This window comes from Corythoichthys intestinalis, chromosome 14, assembly GCF_030265065.1.
Source record: "Corythoichthys intestinalis isolate RoL2023-P3 chromosome 14, ASM3026506v1, whole genome shotgun sequence".
NCBI classification, from domain to species: domain Eukaryota; kingdom Metazoa; phylum Chordata; class Actinopteri; order Syngnathiformes; family Syngnathidae; genus Corythoichthys; species Corythoichthys intestinalis.
In genome coordinates, this window is record NC_080408.1 from 26,837,716 (window position 1) to 26,858,278 (window position 20,563).

A 20,563-nucleotide genomic window follows, 5' to 3' on the forward strand; every position below is an offset into this window, starting at 1 on the left:
AGAAATCTGCTATGGCTTCCCATAGGCTGGTTGTAGGACACGGCAAACAACTCAGGCTGGAGGGCTTTGCAGACCTTGAACGCAGTGCTCGACGCCAGTTTGAAGCTAGCCGCCACAGCTAGCTCTCTCCACCCGAGTCTAAAACTCTCTGTGCGGCATCAAAAGTCGGCCAGACCACCTCGAAACCGTCTTCTGCGTCGCCTGCCCGTCAACATTTGTATGTTCCATATTTATTCAGTGTTGATGAGCAGAATATTTACTTTCAAGAGTTCCATCTTGCACTGTTTATTTTTCTCCGACTAGACTAGCGGAAGTAAACAAGCATGCCCCAAAACCGTACAAACATAACGCCACGTCCCTCTAGTGGCTTGGCGGTGAATTACAGAGCAACGCGTTCCCTCACCGCAGAACTATCGAATGTCGAATGACGCCGTAGTCGCTACGCCGTCACCGCAACGCGGGAGTATAACTCAGGCTTAATGCACAAATCAGATTTTTTCGTGTTTTTCTGACTCGAGTGAGGCATTAACTTGACTGTTTGAACGAGACAAGTCGCATAGAAGTGGACTATTCCAAATTCGATCCAGGTCACTTTCGTATGTGGTTAAAATCCTATCTGGACCACATTTTTCCAGAATGTGACCGCGGTCTGGACTCAAAAGTCTCCCAAATTGGAATTCATGCAGCAATTACGTCAGCATAAAGCAGGAGAGGCAGGGAGGACGGCCGAAACGGAGCGGTGCATTACCGTTATTGCCTAGTTTGAACTCTGCTTTTAGGCAGGAGGCGGGCTTGACCAGTCATAAACATAAAATCGAAAAAAGGATAAGCCTTAGAATGCTCGGTTTTCTTTCTGTGCACCAAATGAGCAATATTTCAATATTGCTTACATGGCCGAGAGTCGGGTGGGGCAAACTGACCGTATGTGTGTGTGTGTGTGTAATGCATGCCGTGTGTGCATGTGTTTTATCAATCCATATAAACTTTGAATACACGACTAAACGTGGATTATTTATGTCTGTTATTTGAAATCAAAATATGATCACCCTAGAATGATGTAGAGTGTAGTCATTTGTTTTGATGCTTCTGCGCATGCGGATCAGTTCGCTCAGCGCGTGTTGGATGTGAAAGTGTGCATTCTCCAACGGGCTCAATGGAAAAAAGGCAGTCTGAACAGGCATACCAAAAAAATATAAGAAAAATCGGAATTGTGAATCAAAACCTGAGGTCTGAATCTAGCCTGCCCTGCCTATTTGTCACGCATTGGCTACCCACTGTAGTATGTGTGGCTATTAGAGAAACAAGCTTTAATATAATCAGCAAGTGAATCAGTCTGAGTCCCAGATGGGGAAAGATCACAACACACTGAACAGGTTGAAACTGTGACTATTTTCTTAGCTACTTTTTACCTATTTCAAGTGTTCTAACCAGAATTTTCATGATGACATGAACATTATTATAATGCACAAAACAAAGACAAGAACAGTTTTCTTTTCTAATAAAGTGCCCATATTTATTTTTTCAAATAAATATAATTTGAGTCAATCACAATCAATCAGTCACTATCAGTGACGATTTGTTCCCCTGAAAAATGAGCAACAGTAACAAAACTTATAATATACTGGCAAAACAGGAGTGGAAAAAAACACACATCCCAATCCACCGATACAGTGCCAAAAATATTATATATTATCGGGCCTATTAATAATGTTATCGGATTTATTGGGATGACGTCATAATTCCTATTTTTGGACTGATAATTATTGGACAGATAATCATCGTGCACCTCTAGATGTCATGTATGTAACACGATGGCTGCAGTACTAAGTGGCGTCATTTTTTTGTGTTTTAACATTTTCTCTATGAATAATGCACAATTAGAATCCTTAAAACAATTTGTGCAACCATATTTCACATGAAGGTATACATAACCACATACATAGTACTAGGTGCTGTCTATAGCTTTAAGTGGCTGTCCAATCCATTTTGATCGTCCCAGTCACAATACATTGGACGTTCATCACAGTCATTGGCAGGAAAATGAGTTCACCAATTGATATTTTGACCCAGATACTTGTGCATTATACACAACACAAATAGGTATACAGTAGTTGTAAATATACATATACATACATAGCAAATACAGTTCATATATTTTTGTCAAATGTAAAAACTAGATGCTTTTCTAAGTAAAATCTGAAATGCATAATCTTCCGAATTTCGAGCTCGTCTCAAAACGGGGAAAAATTTGATCTCAAAGTCACTGCGTCTTGTTCACAAGAACGTTTTTTTTCTCATAACTTTATTAGATTGGGAAATGACTGCTGATTACTAAAGAATACACAAAGCGAGGAACACATTTTTCCCCGAGAAAGGAGTGAGTCTCTGTGTTTACAGTCATAGTAAACAATATTCCGCTGGGCTTGAAAACTGGGATATTGCTCTGATATGCCTAACGAGCAGGGTTCCTCGTTCTGGGAACGGTTGGCAGTAGATGAGTAAACTCATTCACTCCTAAGTGTGTAACGGTTCAATTGGAACTGAATTATTGTTTGGTTCACTTATTTAGTTTTAGTTATATGCATTTCTTTCCTCATAAAATGTATTATTAGCCAAAGTTAAAAGATACGTGCAAACCAACTGTGGGAGTGTCCGTCTGGACGCCTTAATTGACGGACGCTCAGGGCTTCCTTTTAAATCATTACTGATAGACCAGCTCACCTGGAGCAGCTGGCAGTGCTGCAACGGACACCTGGCGGGACACGCTAAAACTGGTGGCATTCGGTTGGCACGGTGTGAACGCTGAACCTTTTCAACAAGTCATTTGCAAGTGTTGCTGTGAGGTAGCTCTCCAACCAAACCCTGGTCCTCTTGGTGTAATGTGAAAGTACCCAAACTTGACTAAAATATTGGTGCTGAAAATATGAAGAAATGTGTAGTGGCAGTATCAAAGTCATCCTATGACATGGAAAACAACCAAGTTTGAAGACGGAATGGTTTTTGAGGTATTTGGCAGGTGAGGGTACTTCAAAACAGAGTCAAAAGGCCAGGTTTTCCCCCAAAATCTGACACAACCAACCTTCTAGTATAAATAAATTCATGTTCACTTAATACAAAGGTGCAATTACCAATTTATGTCTATCCAAATATGCCATTTTCATCATTAGTCTGGCGAACATAGCATCTTGAGCGGCTCATAACACTAAGTCTGAACTTTTCTCAAGTCTGAAAATATTTGTCCTCAATCACATACATGGGGACTTGGGCCTATTTTATGAAGGGTATCATATACCAGATTTGCTTCTAGGGCTCTTTTGCACCTATGCCACAAAATGCTTTTAACGCTCTTCCTGCTAAACCTAAATAATATTTCCAAGGGCTTTGGGTGAAACTGTCACATTCTGGGGAATAAAACAGGACGGGTGGTAACTCACTGCTAACACAGACTCATCTGAACATGCACATTATTTTCCCTGCTTAGGTACGGAAACCTGGCATAGAAATTAGAGGAAGCGAAGTTTGGAAGTCAGCTCTAATTATGACTACTACGACTCATTCTACTTTGGTAATGAAGACAATTGTCAGAATGGCAAGTCATTCACCATCATTTGGGGCTATGATTAGTGGTGAGTGGCAAGCAAAGAAAATGAATAAAATATTTAGCCACACAAGCCAGCCAGACTTACAACAACACGTAATGCAGTCTGATGGGTGGCAAAGCTACTTTTGTAAACAGAAAAAGAGCCTTGCTACCACCAACAAACATTATCGCGATGGGTTAGTAGAGTCCAAACTAAAGCTGCAAAAAATATCATCTGGCATTATATCGTGACCTTTTATGTCCAAATACCAAGTATTGATACTTTAAATACTTCTAATGTGCTGCGCCAACGCAACGCCAGCCACAAGCCAACAAACCAGAGATTAGGGCTGCAGCTATCCATTATTTTAGTAGAATCGATAAACTAGTCAGTTCGAATAATCGAGTATTCGGATAAGGAACATTAAAATCTAAAATACCTGAGCTGAACCTCAAACGGTATAAAGTAAACAAATAAATGAGGATCTAAGTACAACAAAAGAACAATTGGCTAACTTACATAGCAAAAGTCCGCTAGCTTAAACGCTATAAAATGCTAACTTTTTTTCAACAATGCTCTTAACAAATGGTACAAACACATATTCCCACAAAAAACAAACGGCTAAATATACCTATAAACTAAATTATGAATGCATAATAAACATTAGCTTAAACAAAAACTTGACGTATGTTGCTCTTAACAGGGAGCAGCTGGATTCAGCCATGTGAAATGAGTTGTGTCATATTCACTGTTGCCACTAGAGGGCAGTGTATCCACTCAAATCAGTAAAACTAAATGCAAACACTTTCAAAGCAAACCATTACAACGCCACTTTACTTAAACAAATACTCAAAGCAGCAAAATTCCAATCTTTTCCCTAATTGAATGACTCAAGTTAATCGATAAATCGTTGCAGCACTACTAGAGATGTCCCGATCAAATCACTCTCCCTCCTGCTGCTTTTTTTGCTCACCGGAGAAGACACCTGTGTCAGATTTATATACACCCCACTGAATCTTTCAGCTAAATGACTTTTCTAATTTATGTCGATACTTTTTAACTTTTTTTTATGGAGGCAAAGTGCATGTGGTTTGATTAAATAAAACCTGCAATTGTTATAACTCTCAACTGGGAAATAAAACAGCTTGAATGAAACACTTTAACCTCTTGCTCACCACATGCTCCTTGTTCTGACATTGAGCGTCATATTTTTTTTGCTTGACTGAAACAAAATTGCCAAACAACCTCTTTGCAGGCTCCCTGGGTAGTACAGACTAGGGGTGCAATGGTTCAGTTAGCCCACGGTTCGGTTTAAACCTCGGTTTTGGGATCACTGTTTCGGTTCGGTTTGCGTTTCGCTTTATTTTTTTTTTGTTAAAAAAAAAAACTGCCTCTATTTTGCTTTTTAAAAAAATGAAATAAACACTTAAAATGTAAACATTTTCGACTGTGAAAATGCCTCTTGGCTCTTTGGCTAGTGTAGTAACTGACTACTGAAATACACACACAGTAGTAAAAAAGTTACTTGGCAAAGTAACTGGTGATACCTGTCATGTTTTTTTTTCATAAAAAAAAAAAAAACAAACCCAAAAACATATTAACCTTTGCTATGTTTGGAGGTCATTTAATGTTGTGAATCAATCGTTAAAGTTGATCAAATTGCTCCCGTTTTTGCATTAGTTCCCTTCTGTCTACTTTCGACATGTGAAAATTTTAAAACTGTTTCATCCTTTAAAGGTAGACTCAAGTCAAGATTTTGCCGATTTATGAGTATTTTAGATAAAAAGTTCGCTCGGAAAGTTTACTACAACAGAGCCTTTATAAGAAGTTTACTGCTCTAAAATGGCAGCTGTTTACCAACGCTACCGAGTCTGCCATTTCGCATGTAGTTCGGTATGCATGAGGTATCTAGGCGTAGATTGTATGCTGTCAGCTACAGTCAGGAAATATTGGAGCCACCTAGCCTAGCATCGCGTTTGCTCAACAAACACTCTTCCCTCTCCGTGTCTGACCTTTCTTGCGTCATTCAACCAATGTATTAATGAACATTGTCTTGTTGCAGAAACGGTGACCAAATCCGAACAGATGAGAAAAAAAAAACAGATTGCAGATTTTGAACGTAACGTGCGGCGTACACATTTAAAAATCAGTGCTCACTTGTACAAATTACGACGAGACCGTACAACTTGACAGGTATGAATTATAGTGGACCGTTACAGTTAGGTAGTAGCACTCTGTAGCACAGGACGTCCAACTATCAGTGGTCAGGGCGAAACTATGTGCTTTAGCGAAATCATCTTCGATGGCTTTGCGTGCCATTTCATAAATGTAGAGGAATTACGTTGGAGAAATATGTCCGCGAGGGAATAATGTTACACGGGTCAAGCGTTGCACAAAAATTAACGAAGCCCGCCGTGTGTTTTCACTGGTGTCATCTTCGGGGTTGTCCTGCCCTGAGAAAGTGATATCTGTGGGTGATGCTGGCTTAGGTGCCGGAGTCATGTTATAAAAGTGTTGCCATTAGCATGGGGAACATGCACTGAGCAATGCTTGCAATTTTTTTTTTTTTTTTTAAATATTTTCTCTCCCTCCGCATTGTAGTCCACAGGGAAACCAAAATGTTGCCACACCGCAGATTTGAAAGAAGCGGGTGCTTCCTCAAAATTCGGTCTCTCCACTCCTCCGCTCGCCATAGCCATTTGTTTTCTTTCTTGTTTCACTTTCACTTTGCGAGAGAGGGCGTTACTCGGCTTCTATTACATAGGTGCTTGACAGCGATCCGACATTTACTTGCGGGGCGGGAATTTTTCCACAGCGGTGCTTCACGTCACACACAGGCACACAGAGCTCGATCAATTCATTCCAGAAGCGTTCGGAATACATTAATTGCAAAACCGAAAAGGCGCGGTTCATAAAGGCATATTGAACCGTACAGGGCGAACCATACGGTTTGGCTTTGAACCGCTAACCGTTGCACCACTAGTACAGACCCAAAACGTCATTCTATAGACCCTACTCACCTACGTCACAAAATGGGCGTGTCGCTGTTTCCGGCCGCCATATTGTACCTATTTTTTAGACCTATTCTCATTGTTTTCAATTAGTCGAGCAAGTTATAGAGCAATTCATGGAAGCCCCGGTGTTATCTGACACTGTAAACTCATTGGATGCGTTGCATAAAAGGCGTTACGTGGAAAAGCTTCCGTTTATCCATTCGCCAGATCCGTATTTGATGCCTAAATCGATGTTTTTCGACCCGCTGGCTTCGCCTGACATCTGATATCCTGATATTTACAACTATCTTGTCCACACAAAATCAGCCTATTCTCACGAAAGTTTGAAAAACTTTAAGAGCTTGGAGGCTTATAAATGCTACGTTGCTGGTTGGGTGAAACAGGTCCTCGTACACGAAAATTCGGCAGGAATCTTGTGCTCGGAAGGTGAGTTACGAAATTTTTAATTAAAAATCTTTTGTTCTTGCTAACATCCACTGTCAAGTCTAATGTATTTCATATCATTTGTCAGTGGAGCTAGGGCTTTTAATGTTTATATGGTTTAGCGATAGCACTCTCACTATATACATATATAATATGTAATAAATATGAAGTGCGATAGCACTACTCCAGATTGTCCCTAGTTGAATTTATTTTTTGGCTTTTGACCTCAATAGTGAAATTGTAAATGTATGACAACTGTCTGATTATCCTTTTATAATTATATATTTTCAGGTAGTTCATTCACAACGTCTGAGTGTATGTTGTCGGCGATTAGCCTAGCAATGATCTTAATTATGGTTGTCAGCCCAAAACCCTCTAAATATATATTAAATGCATCTTACCAGATATAAAATGACTACTACATAATCTGTGGTAGTCGTTTGGAGCCCAGTTTTCTCGTCGAATTGCAGCAGTCAATCTCTGTCTCCTCTTCGGGTCTCTCGGAATACGGTAAAAATTCAAGTCTCTCCGTCTATCTTCTGTTTTTGCAACCGACCGCCACGCACGACTTCACCATTTTGATTATTAATGTTAACGAGCAGAAAAACACGCCATAATAGGAGGAATTTACGAAGCGCTAATGCATTAACATGACGAGTAGCCGGACAACATGGCGCGGGGGCGTGGCTGTGACGTCACGTGAGTAGGGTCTATACCTACTACATTGACCAGATCATCTACATATAGTGGTTTTAGTAAATATTTGGAAAGTCCTGACTAAAATCTAAGACTATCACATTGCAGAGAAGCATACCCAAATCCTATTTGAGCAAAGAAAGAGATAAGTCATTGTTCCACTCCAACCATAAATAACAAAATAAGCCTTAAACATTGTTTTTTTGATGGCATGATTCCGAAACTTCGATGAGGGGCATTTAAAGGAGACAAGTGTGGCACGGTATTAAGAAGAATAGTTCAAAATAGAGTGTGTCTGTTTGTTGGTTGGGGGGAGCAGCAGAGTTCAGTATAGAGTTCATGAGCCCAACAGCCTGGGGGACGAAGGTGGCACTCTTCATCTCTATTTCGTAGGCTACACAGCCCGCAAAAGGATGGCAGCTTCTCAAATGCATTTTGCAGGATCTGCAGATACATTCATTAAATCCACTATTGACTTATTGGTAGAACAAGCCAGAAGTACATTTATTTTCCATCTGGGGTTGCAAGCAGGCTATCAGTCGCCCCTGCTAGCCTCTCATTAGTTGATTTGGTTGGCCTCATTCTGGTGGTGGTTTGAATCCATCGACTAATTCTGATGTTGCTTTAATTTTCAATTTATTAGAACATGAGTGTGTGCATTCCACTCTTAACTCTTTGCCTGCCATTGATGGTGATAGACGTCCAATTTGTTTGAGCTGGAAAGACTAGCAGTGAAAGCTCAAGTTTCAGTGCCATTGATAGTGCTAGACAGCCAATCCATTTTGACAGTAAAAGCTGGCAGCAAATGATCACTACCAACCCTTCCAGTCAAAATGGATTGGACGTAACCCTGGGCGATAAAACAATAATTATCGTCATATAATTTTTGTCAACAGAAAAAAAAAAAAAAAGTCTAATAAAAGTTGATTTAAACTGTAATTACACCACCTGAACACCAGGGAAGGGGGGCGACGTTTCGACGTGACGGCTATATTTGAGAGGGCTTTCAGTACAGGAGGGAACATTCCCCGTCATAGAGCAGCATTAAAGCCTGATACTAAGGACAGACTTATTTTTCTGCCCTGCAACTTTTAAACCAATGGCTGTCTTATTTGCTTATCTGTCACATTTCTGAAAATGGACATTGTTGACATTGTCAGACACTTAAGACTTTATGAACAAAAGGTTTTAACATGTTGCTGAGTGCAAATTAAAATTAGTTTGTCTCTTCATGGTTATTTAATTTTGGGGGGGATTGCATGTCTACCTCAGATTGTGTGCAATATTCTTCATTTTGATTACTCCATGTGCAATGGTCTGCATTTTGTTAACTTTTAATTTTGTGCAATGTTACTCATATTTGTGAAATGCTGTGTAGTAGTTTGTCACCGTGCATGAATCTTTGTTCTGACATTAAAGATTGGTTAAATCAGCATTGGATTTTGTCAACTTGCACTCAGTGGCAGAAATCAAACTTCATGTTTGAAAGAAAAAATCATGATAATTATTGATGAATTGATAAGAACATTTTTATCGTGATAACAATTTTTGTCACATCGCCCAGGCTTAATTGGACGTGTAGCGCTATCAATTACAGCCAATGAGTTAAATTGCTAAAATGCCTATGTTTATAACATATCGTTAAGTAAGGGAAAAATTTATTCCCCTGTTGTGTTCCTGCCTGTCAGAGTATCTTAAATTCATGTTTAGTCCGGGACCCGCGGGTTTAAGGCTGCATTCACACCTAAGTTAAACCATCGCGCGATAACACCTTGCTCACGTTATGCCCATCGCCAAAAGACGTTTTGTGTTCACACAGACCTTATGTTGCCAAAGGTCAGAGCCCGCGAAACTAAACTCCAGGTCACATAACGTAAAAATAATACGACTTTAATCTCGCAAAGTTACAACTTTTTACTCCTAATATTACATAACAACTATTTTATTGCAATATTTACGGAACGATAAATCACCCTACAACTTTAACCTCATGAATATTACAACTTTAATCTCGTAATATTACAATGTCTGACTTTATTCTCGTAATATGACTAATCTTGTAATATGACTATTCTCGTAGTCCTATTTTTTCTTAATTTGTTTGGCCTTAATACAGTGGTACCTTGACTTACGAACACATCAACATACGGTCCTTTTGACATCCAACGTAAAATTGAAAAAGGAAAAATGCCATTGCTTGGAGTGGGCGAGTATATTGTCTTCCAGGCTGAGGAGGTTGTTGGCGTCAAGGAAGTGCGTCATTGGCTTTCACGTTGTAAATCTACACTGCCCCCTAGGGCCTGGTATGAAAACTACATCGTTTTCACACGGAATTGTGACATCATTCAAATGTAGGTGGAAACATATATATGCAAACATGAAATTTGTCATATTATCGGAGCGTCACCATGTAAACGGACCCTGAGGTGGTGACATTATTTTATTAATTGAAATTCCAGCAGCAACGTTACACACAAGTCAACTAGCATGGACACAGGTAAAAACTAACAACCGCCGGCTTTTTCCTTAACCAAAAACGTTCCCCTCATGGAACATCATAACCATAACTACAGTATAGTTCCGCAGAAAAAATTATATAAGTACCACTAAAGGTGGCAATAAAAACTTTTTTTTAATTTCCGTTTTATTTTTATTCCGATTCGTATTTTGTTTTGCTATGTGTAATTGCTATTTGTAAGTGACTTGCAGTATTTATGAAGGATTTAGCTGTGGAACAAATTAATCGACTTATAATGTATTCTTATGGTAAAATCCTGCTTGACATACGAGCATTTCGACTTACAAAACAGGTCCTGGAATGTATCAAATTCATTGTAGAGGTGCCACTGTACGCTGTCATACTGTTGAACTTTTCACCGAAGGTTGAGGCAGGGTTACATCACCGGCAGGTAGTTACTTAGCATCTGAAGTCACTTGAATGAGAAAAAGTATTTGATTGGCCGTTTCCTCATTGTGGCTGAAATCGTTCTCAAAATGATAAACCAAAGCAATCTTCTTGTGACGCAAACATTCATTGCGCGTCATCCAAGGTGAGGCCTGTCGCCCTTAACCTCACGACTATAATGACTTTGTATGGGACCTCATTGCACGACATGAACAAATTTTGGCCAGTGTGAACGCATCTAAATAGGTTAATTCTAGAGCCGTCCCGACTAGTCAACGTCATCAATGACATAAATGCGTCGACGACCACAACATCCCGTCGACTGTTAATAAAGGGTTAAAAAAAATATGCATGGAAAGTTAAGAATGGCGGGTACTCGGGATTACGTCGGGGAACGAGGCACAAAGACAAAAAAGCGCACTCAAGTGAACCAAAGCATGGACTTATTTCAACGAAACAAAGGAGGGTACACACCGTCGTGTGCAGTCAATGCCAAGTTTACATACCATGGCAGCGTGTCGGCAGTAAATTAACACCTGAAGCGCCATCACCCAGGTATAATTTTGGAAGACGACATGAAACAACAAGCTGGCGGATCGTAAGTCCATTTAACGACTTTTTTTTTTTTTTTTATTGAAGTTGCCTTTATGTGGGTCGTACGACTGAGTACTGGGGGCTAATGTCGGGCTTATGTAGCTGAATAAGCAGCTACGTACTTGACGTAGGCGCCTCTGTTCAAATCAACAATATTAATCTTTTTAACAAATAAAGAAATCCTTATTATTTTGCTACATCTACATCAAATTATAATAAACAGGCATGAAAATGGGTCAGGGGTTAAAAAGGTGAGAAAGGTGTGGAGTAAATATGTTCCGGTGTTCTGCCAAAATGTCCGCCGTCGGCAAAACGTCCTACATGTGGCGAATTTGACCATTTTAATTTTTCACATAAGGCTTAATATTCGAGTTAACGGGGGTTTGATTAGTTGAAGGAGTTGATTTCAACCACCATTGACTCGCGCTAGCTTAGCCACTCCGGAGCCCTGAAACTAACAAATAACTGTCAAACTGCACAGAATTTGTTCAAATCATTTCCAACGACTAATTAAACCCCGGCTAACTCAAAGATTAAGCCTAATGTAAAAAATTCTGAAGTTCCCCTTTAAAATAAAGACCATTGAATATGGCCATTAAAATGTTGTCTATAAAAGTTTTAGAGCAATAAAACAAACAACAAAAATGAATAAAATGAACAGGAATCCTTCAAAGTATTTCATAATGGGTCCAAATTATTTTTCGAACAGATCATGTGACTATAGAACCTTAGAGACAGCCGTTTGCATTGCTTAGCCAAAACTACAGCTGAGGAGGCAAGATGGATATTTAGAATTTCTTTAAACCTAAGCTTTCAAAACCCTCAACAACAACTGAGCTTGAACCGAGGATTGAGCACGAGCAGTATCAAAAAGTCCTGGCTGTCGTGTTACCTGTTGTGCTGTAATTCCAAGTGGTGCTTGAATTGGATGCTTATAGCGGTCGACAGTCTTTTTGAGCCAGCGCAAAGTTCGCAGCGCACGGAGATATTTTTGTTATCTTTACTGGACAAAAATGTAAAGTAATGGCTGTGTTTCCAGTGTGCAAATGCAGCCGTTTGTAGTATATCTCCTGCCTATTTCATTGCATCCTGGCGAGGTAGCAAGGCTATGTTGTTTTGGCCGCAAACTCCCAGCGCTCACGCATCATGGTAATACACGTGACCCTTTTTGTTCCGTCCCCGATTAAAAAATGTGACATGTGATGTCACTCCCATGACTACAGTATTCTTCATTCTACACACATTATGTAGTAATAGTAACGCACAGGCATCAAGGAAAGTAATTTTACTCAGATTACTGATTTAGAAAAATGAACGCGTTAGATTGTTCTTTACTGAAAGAAAGTAATCAGATTAGTTACGCATTACGATACCGCGTTATTGACAACACTGCTTTTATATTACCGTTAAATACACAAGCTTGACGCTACCTTAATGGGAGCTATTTTTTCACCGGACGCTCCGGCAGTGTTCAACGCAAGCTGCAACGAACGGCAGTAACTTTGTCATACCACAAAATATGAAAACGAAAACCATTACTCACTAAATTCAATATGCTGGCAAATGCATTCATCTAAAAACAATTGGGAGTGATACTTTACCTCCTCCAGCGAATGTGAATTTGTGCTTAGTACAAGATCATCTGTCGCAATTAGCGATCTTTGACGCTCTTTTTTTTTTTTCCTCCCCGCATACAAACTTGTTTCTCTCTCAGCGGCTGTGATTAACCTCAATGAAGTTGCTGTCCGAGCTAAGTCTTGCCTATCATTCGTCTTTGTAAGTTTTTAGTAACTTTGTGTATTGAATTTGAAAGGAAAATGTGTGTTTTGTTTTTGACGAACTTTTTCATGAAGCTAAACTGTTGAAGCTACTCACATGTGGAAAAATACGAGTGTACAACGTTTTAAATGTATTCATTTGGTATATTTCAGTTACCACGATTTGAGAGATCAATAAATTGAAGAATTTACGCCTTGCGTTTGGAGTGCTTGTTTTTGGGTTTGCTGGAATAGCGTCACTGACACACGCAGCATCAAACGGGACGGGGTAAGCGCTGCCGCGCCAAGCTAATTCTGGCTGCATTTTCGACACATGAAAAATAACGAATACGTACTACTGTATGACGGAAAATTTTAGTGGTTTTGTAACCGCGACGTTTTCATAGCATGGTAATCCGTGAAGGTAACTGGCACATGCCTACAAACGACCCCCCCCCCCTTAAAATTTTTCTCCTCGGATCTACACGATTCACGTAAGTCATCCTTTTTGACTTCAAAACGGTGAATTTCGCCGAAAAGTGAGAGATTTTCATGCCTGAATAAATAGAACAATTTATACTAATGCTTTGTCGTAGCTTCCAGCTAAGGTGCATGTATGTAAAGTGCGTAGCGGCTCACAGCTACATTACCCCACCGTAATAACGAGACTTTTCTTGTAGCAATATTACGACATTAATCTGTTTTTTTTTTTTTTAAGTATTTATTTGGCCCTAATACTCAGTCGTATCAATGTGCATCATTAAGTTTTTTTCACATACTTCACTCCAGTGATATGTGATTTATTTATCTACTCTGCTGGTGCTCACTCTAATGGTGAGAACAATATAGACGAGCTGAAACGAATACTCGAGTAACTTGAGTTTAAAATTTGATACGAGTAATTTTATTCGCCTCGAGGTATCGTTTAATTTTGCCAGCTCTAAGCATCGCGTTTTGCCCGGACTACTTTTAATGCGTGACGACGCGCTGACGTCAAGTCTGTAGAGGAAGAAGCAATACCCGATTGCTGCCGACAGCCGCTACAAACTATGCCAATGTTGCTACAAATTACGCCCGCATGATGCTATGGTGGTAGCAGGTAACGTCTGATGCGTCTCATAGATATCACATGTATATGGAACTAGACGCGAAATGAAAGACTTGCCGGCGTTGGTAAACAGCCGCCATCTTAAAGCAGTAGACTTCTTAGCGCTAATAAATACTAGTAAGATTAACGTTACTGTACCTTGCTAACGTAACGTTAGCCCTGCGGAGGGCTAGGTTTCTATTAATTATGACTACTGTCGATGTGTGGCCAACATGTCTAACATACAGGTTTTATTTAATCTGTAAAAACACAGAGCTGTGGAGTGATGAGGGTGTAAAATAAATACATAATAAAGCTGTCAATTTTAGCTCAGTAGTCATTGCTGGATAAAACACCAAGTAGCATTGGTGCCCAATGTGCTCCAATACAGCAGGTATCATGTTCATTTTGAACACTGCAAAAACCTAAAATCCTATCAGGACTTACAATTCAGACTAACGTAAAAATAGCTTGAGACAAATGGGAATTCAATTCATACACGTGGGGAAAACCTAACTTTTAAGTGATGTGTGTAACCGTAATGACATTTTTGGTAAGATTTTTTTTTTTTTTTTTTTTAATAAGATCTACACGTATTTTAAATGAATTGAATTTTCTTGTCACATCTAAGATGCCATTGTTGGCTGTTTTCAAAAATGTACATCAAAAATAAAGACACTGATTGTCTGAAAATGGGTCAATATTAGGTGAAATTTTGTTTTTTCATGTTTATAATTGATCTTTACCTAAAAAAATGTTTTGTCCGATCACTCGATTAATCGATAGAATTTTTGGTTGAATACTCGATTACTAAAATATTCGATAGCTGCAGCCCTAATATAGACACACCGCAAAAAAAATAATTGTTTTCAATCCTGTTGGAAAAGTGAAGTCACAGTGTTCTGAATCTGTTTACATTCCATTCGTTTGCACTGGTTAATGCCATCAGCATTTGACCTCATTGTTTATTTGTACTTTAATAAAGACTTCAAGTGTTCCAAAATGTTTTGTGAATTAATAATCACCAACAAAAATTAACTGCATGATTAGTAAAATAAATAAATAAATAAAATTATTAGACCAGTCGACTAATCGTTAAAAAAGTCCGCAGACTAATTGGGAGAAAAAAAATTGTTTGGGACAGCTCTAGTTGATTCATGTTTAAATAGGGGAGCCACAATAGACAGTGTTCACCAATGAAGCTCATTTGTGGTTTTGTCATTTTATTGTCAAACTTGCCAAACTGATCTAGGCAGCATCACACTTACTAGTAATAAATTAGACTGAGGTAAACAGAAAATAACAATAGTGTTTTCTACAGACAGACTTCATAATGTATTGAAATGACACATTCCCCATTCACTGCATCACGTCTTCCCGAAGGGGGCAGTCCAACACTCCACTTCATTTATTAGCAGTCCGTCACATGCAGTGATCTAACGCCAGATTTAGGTTGAAAAACTACGAAAGCTGTACTGCATACAAACAGGAAGGATTGTCTCAGGAGTGATATGTTCGAGGATTCAAGGTAATTATTATATTTTCGTACCATCCATGCATGCATTTTGAAATGTTATGGGAAAAAAATCAATGGGAGAAATTGGCATTATACTTTGCAATATTTACGTAAAATAAATGCAATCTGCAAGGTTTTTTTGCTTTGAACCAAGAATCCAGACGGTTTTACTTCCATATCTATAAAGACTTCATGGATTTAAGCATTAGTTCACAAGCATTTTCAACGGAAAAAGCTCTATGTTTATATATGGCGGCCACTAATTTCCCTACCGACTAGCCTCAAAGTTCGCAATATTTATGTGAAACAAATGCTACTTGCACGTTTTTTGGGTTTTTTTTTGGCTTATAACAAGGAACCGGGACTGTTTTACGTCTATATCTATAAAGAATTCAGGGATTTAAGCATTTATTCACAAGAATTTTCAACAGGAAAAAGCTCTTTGTTTACATATGGTGGCCGCTAATTTCCTTACTGACTAGCCTCAAATTTCGCAATATTTACTAGAAGTGGGAATCTTTGGGCACCTAACGATTCAATTACGATTCAGAGGCTCCTATTCGATTATAAATCGATTACTGGAGCACCCCCACCCCGCTTTTACTGTTTTGTACATTAGTTCCAAAATTGTTCAAAAATACTCTCAGGCTAAACCAACCTACTATTTTAGTATCAAGTTAACAGTTAAAAACAGGAAGTAAAATAAAGTCCCCATTCTGTATCAGCAGCTTTAAACTACATTCAATTAATTTAATGTCGTGAATCAACCACTAAAGTTGTTAAAATTGCTCCCGTTATTCCATAATTTCCCTTCTGTCTACTTTCGACATGTTTTAAAACTGTTTCATCATTTAAAGATAGATTCAAGTCAAGGTTTTGCCGATTTATGGGTATTTTAGATAAAAAGTAATTAGGTTAGCTACAAAACAGCCTTCTAGAGAAGTCTGCTGCTTTAAGATTGCGGCTGTTTACTTGCGCCGGCAAGTGTCATTTCGCAGCTAGTTCTTTGTACATGTTCTAACGCCGCCGTGGTCTGCCATTTCACATTTAGTTCTACATATATGTGGTATCTAGCATAACCGTATGTTGCCGTATGTTTGTAGTGGCTGTAAGCCGCAGTCAGGTATTATTGTTTTTTATTTTATCTCGCAGCATGAGTTGAACATGATATTTACTCTCGGTCCGTTCCACATTACGTCCCGAAGACTGAGCTGACCGTCTTTTACTTCCGCTTTACTTGGTATAATTAAATAATCGGAATTTGGATGTTTGTGAATCCTTCTCCAATCTTCCACGGCCGAATCGCGAATAATCTAAGAATTGGAAATTTCACACGCCTCTACTATTTACACATACCTGTCAAGTTGTACAGTTTTGGCGTAATTTGTACAAGTGAGCACTGATTTTTAAATGTGTACGCTGCACGTTCAAAATCTGTACATTTTTCGTGCATTACGTTTTTTTTCTCCATTCGGATTTTGTCACCAATGTGCGTTACTACGTTGGTTGAATGACACTAGAAAAGTCAGAGACACAGAGAGAAGAGTGTTGTGACGCGGTAGCAAACAAGATGCTAGGCGTCTCCAGTATTTCCTGACTGCAGCTGACACGTTCCCCATTCACTGCGTCACGCCTTCCCCAAGGAGGCCGTCCAACACGCCGCTTTATTTATTAGCAGTCGGTCACATGCAGCGATCTAACACCGGATTTAGGTTGAAAAAGTATGAAAGCTGTTCTGCATACAAACAGGAAGGATTGTCTCAGGAGTGATTTGTTCGAGGATTCAAGGTAATAATGATATTTCTCGTACCATACATGCATTTTGAAACGTTAAGAAAAAAATCAGTGGGAGAAATTAGCCGCTACAGCATTGGCATTATACTTAGCAATATTTATGTAAAATAAATGCTACCTGCATGTTTTTTTTGCTTTTAACCAAGAATCGAGACCGTTTTACATCCATATTTATAAAGAATTCAAGGATTTAAGCATTTATTCACAAGAATTTTCAACGGAAAAAGCTCTTTATTTACATATGGCGGCCGCTAATTTCCTTACTAACTAGTCTCGTGGTTCGCAATATTTACGTAAAATAAATGCTACCTGCACATTTTTTTTTTTTTTTTTGCTTTTAACCAAGAACCGAGACTGTTTTTTGTGTCCATATCTATAAAGAATTCGGGGATTTAAGCATTTAATCACAAGAATTTTCCACGGAAAATGCTCTTTGTTTACATATGGCAGCCGCTAATTTCCGTACTGACTAGCCTCAAAGTTCGCAATATTTACTAGTGGTGGGAATATTTGGGCACCTAACAATTCGATTACGATTCAGAGGCTCCAATTTGATTATAAATCGATTATTGGTGGGTTTTTCTAATTTCGGTATTTTTCGTACCATGCATGCATTTTGAAACGTTATGAAAAAATTTAATGTGAGAAATTAGCCGCTACAGCATTGGCATTACACTTCGCAATATTTACGTAAAATAAATGCTACCTGCACGTTTTTTTTTTTGTTGCTTTTAACCAAGAATCGAAACGGTTTTACGTCCGTATCTATAAAGAATTCAGGGATTTAAGCATTTATTCAGAACAATTTTCAACGGAAAAAGCTCTGTTTACATATGGCGGCCGCTAATTTCCTTAATGACTAGCCTCATAGTTTGCAATATTTACGTTAAATAAATGCTACCTGCATGTTTTTTTTTGCTTTTAACCAAGAATCGAGACTGTTTTGCGTCCATATCTATAAAGAATTCAGGGATTTAAGCATTTATTAAGAATTTTCAACAGAAAAAGCTCTTTGTCGGTGTTTCCACTCTGTCAGCTTTGATGGAGATAGGCCCCCTATGAATCGGCCCCGCTCCCCGTGTCATGTCAATACATTATGAAGTCTATGCTATAGACTAAATTAAGCGGGAAAAAACTTTTCCATTTCTTCTAAGTGTGATAACCGCCAGCTTTTTCCAACCAATACTCCAAGTTCACAAACACAACTCTGATGATTAGCCATAACACATGCAGATACAGGGTATAGTAAACTCTTCCTCGAAGTTTTTTAACTCAGTACAACAACCCCCCTAAACTAACCAAAGCAGTTTTAGTTTGAAAGGCTTTCTATTCAAACCACAAGAAAAGACAAACGGGAGAGAGAGCTATGGTGGTGAACATCTGTTATGTGTATGTGTGTGTGGTCGGGGCCTCTTATCTCTCCCTCTGTGGCCCGCTAAACATGACGAGCTGCCATCTTGGCTCACAGACACAAGGTAGTGGGGGTAGCGGCTCCAAGCTCAACAGCAGACAGGAGGCGGAAAAAAACAACCATGCAGGCACATTTACAAGTAGCGTTTAAGGCCAAAAGAACATAACTTTGGTGTTATAGTAACAGGGTAGTTTGTTTCACGACAGCTTCTCTCTTTAAACGTCGATTAGGAAAAGTTACGCGAGTGCCCGGTTACCATTACGCAAGTTGTATGACGGCAGAACATAATGGAAAATACTGCACGCGTGCGCCGCTGCCGCAAAATATTGAAGAAACTGTGCGTAATACAAAGTTGTCGAATGATTTACTGCTACACGAGAGAAGCACCGTGATGTCGGCAGGTGTTTGCAGCCGCAAGTTTCTCCCGTTCAGGTCGAGTAACAAGTGTAACTGTAGTGATAAGCCAAACTTGGTGCCGCCGGGTATTTAACACCATTTTTTAAAAAATCACCGACTGAGGAAAATAACGAAAATCAACTTGAGCATCGACGATCAGACTTGGTTCGTTTCACTCACCCAAACATAAATGCGAAGACCGTAAAAGTTTCGTTGCCCAAAAGCGAAGCATCATCTGATACGCGCCCCGAGCGGGTTACTAACTAGCTCGGGGGCTAATAAGTACACAATGAAGATGAAGGCTGGCTAACACGCTAGCAGAACTTCTGCGTCCTAGCACTGGGCTTAGCTCCAGCGGCTAGCGAGGCTAATTAGCCTATCAGTGGCGTTTCGCACGTCGTTCCGAACAGAGAACGAGCCCCGTTTGGGGGTTTTATTCAAGTCCCACAACTCTTTGCTCCACACTTCAGCGATTAAAACCACTTAAATTTACGTTTCACGCACTGTTTACAGCATTTAAATGACTCAAACGTGAGCCAAAACAACGCACACGACGCGGATAATGTAGGTGACCGCCTGGCCTCACAATTCCCCCTCCTCTCTGTCCCTACCGTCCTATAAAACTAGCGACTACTACGGGCGTTTCACAATATCCTTGTCAAACACAAACGTCTATTTGATATAAACTAGATTTTAATTCACACATTTCCACACGAGCGTGCTCATGAAAATGAGTTTGGTGCTTTTCAAGGGTGTTTTCTCCGCCGGGAAGCTCCCTGGGAGATTGGCTCATTGAGTCGGCCAGTGACTCACCTCTACGCTCGAGCCACCTCGTGTCTCCTGAAAGCTTCAACACAATTAGCTAACGATGCTAACAGCCACACTTCACTCAAATCAGTTGTTCCCAATGAGAAAACTCAACAAGTCGGTGGGAACTAGACGCCTAGGATGAGATATTCACTGTGCGTCCCGGGGAAAAAAAGCTTTCCACTTTCCAAGTAACTATTGGAAAGTGGCTCGTGTGCGTGTGTGTAGGGTGCGTGTGTTTGCGCGATTAGCGGGTGGCAAAGCTAAACTTGCTATTGTTAGCATGTCGGCATGGCACATATACAAACCGTGAATGACTTTTTACTTAAATGAAGAAGAAAACTGGGCGAGAACGCATTTGTCGCTGAGATTAGACGATTTCCCGCGAGTTGTCCTCGAATCAAACACCAATGTCTTGCATACTCAGCGAGTGCGGTTGCGTTACAAAAAAAAAAGTGCACAAAACTTACCATTCGCCGAATGAAAACGTATCTGATTCACGATTATTGGTTTGCCATAAACTACCATACTAAGTGTCAATGAGGCTGCATGCGTTGCCATTGAAAATGTGAATTTAAAATC

The 20,563-nt window shown here is 39.5% G+C and overlaps 2 protein-coding genes across 4 annotated transcripts in view; both read right to left on the reverse strand.

The window, feature by feature from the left end:
* chd7 (chromodomain helicase DNA binding protein 7) overlaps positions 1 to 20,551 on the reverse strand; it is a 142,086-nt gene extending 121,535 nt beyond the window's left edge. The window contains exon 1 of one of the 3 annotated variants that reach the window (XM_057857359.1): positions 19,988 to 20,551. The gene's annotated coding sequence lies outside the window, so the exon portion shown is untranslated. Of the gene's footprint in view, positions 1 to 19,354 lie in introns of all 3 variants that reach the window. The other 2 variants (XM_057857358.1, XM_057857360.1) reach the window with 2 other exon arrangements.
* The window catches only part of rab2a (RAB2A, member RAS oncogene family), a 54,292-nt gene continuing 38,881 nt past the window's right edge, over positions 5,153 to 20,563 (reverse strand). The window contains exon 9 of the mRNA XM_057857363.1: positions 5,153 to 10,647. The gene's annotated coding sequence lies outside the window, so the exon portion shown is untranslated. The remainder of the gene's footprint in view (positions 10,648 to 20,563) is intronic.